The following is a 1,213-nucleotide window of genomic DNA, read 5'->3' on the forward strand; positions in this document are numbered from 1 at the left end:
TGATTTTGTGATGTCACAGTTTGTTTGTAATATCAGAATGGAATGATATATCAAATTTCAATGACTCATAATTCAATATGAGGATACGAGGTGATAGAAAAAGCTCCATATTATGAGGTCATACTATGTGAAAACCCAATGGGACAGTGATTTCACAATGACAATGTGATATCTCACCATCCTGTTATAAGAATGTTTTGATGTCACAATTGGTGATGCAATACTGATGAGGAGGTTGCAATAGATTTGAGATGTCCCAAGGGGTTGGTGATGGCACAATGGCATGTGGGATCTCAATTGTCATTAACACACCATGAGTATATAAGTTTGGGAAGGGATTCTGATGTCAGCAAAGCATATGTAGTCAAAAAGGTGAAGAACTAACAGTTCTGAGATGTCACAAAGTGACGTATTGGTTATGGTGTCCAGCGATGTGATATCATGATGTTACACAGGATTATAGATATCTCATGTCATATCTGAAATACGAGGTCAAACACAGATTTTCAACTCACAAAGGACCTAAGATATCACAATGGCATGTCACAAAATTATGAGAACAGGAGAGGTATTTGATGTCACATTGGGTTAGTGATATAACAAAGGCAATGTGCTGTGACAAAGAGATTTAGATGTCACAAAGGTTATGAGTTCACTATGGTTTCCTGATATCAATGCAAATGGCACGTTTCAGATGGAGTGAAATCAAAGATAGGCATTCAAAATGGGTCTATGACATGAAAATGACAATGTGATGTCAAGGCAGCAATGATGATAGTATATGTACTCATTACCTTGCTCGTGTAACTGTAATCCTCTGTACACTGTATTTACAATAAAAAAACTCACAGAATTAAAAAAAGAAAAATATGGCATGGTGTCATTGGGGTTTCGTGATGTCACAATAAATGGTGGTGTCATGATGACAATGTGATTTCACAGTCATAATTATTGCACAAAGTATTTGTGATGATAAAATGCTATGTGTGATAACAATTTTCATTAGTTCACTATGAAGATATGAGTACACAAAGGGTCTGTGATGCCACAGAGGTCATGTGTTGTTTTTTTTTTTCATGTTTTTTTTGTGTGTGAAAATACCGTACAGAGGGGTTACAATTACATGGGCAAGATAATGAGTACATTTCTTATCAAACATTGTAGCCTCCTCCTTTGTTTCCCCTTCCCATCCCTTCCCATCCTCCCCCTGCCC

The sequence above is a fragment of the Dipodomys merriami genome, unplaced genomic scaffold (genome assembly GCF_024711535.1).
Source record: "Dipodomys merriami isolate MVZ:Mamm:240054 unplaced genomic scaffold, mDipMer1.0.p SCAF_113, whole genome shotgun sequence".
NCBI classification, from domain to species: Eukaryota; Metazoa; Chordata; class Mammalia; order Rodentia; family Heteromyidae; genus Dipodomys; species Dipodomys merriami.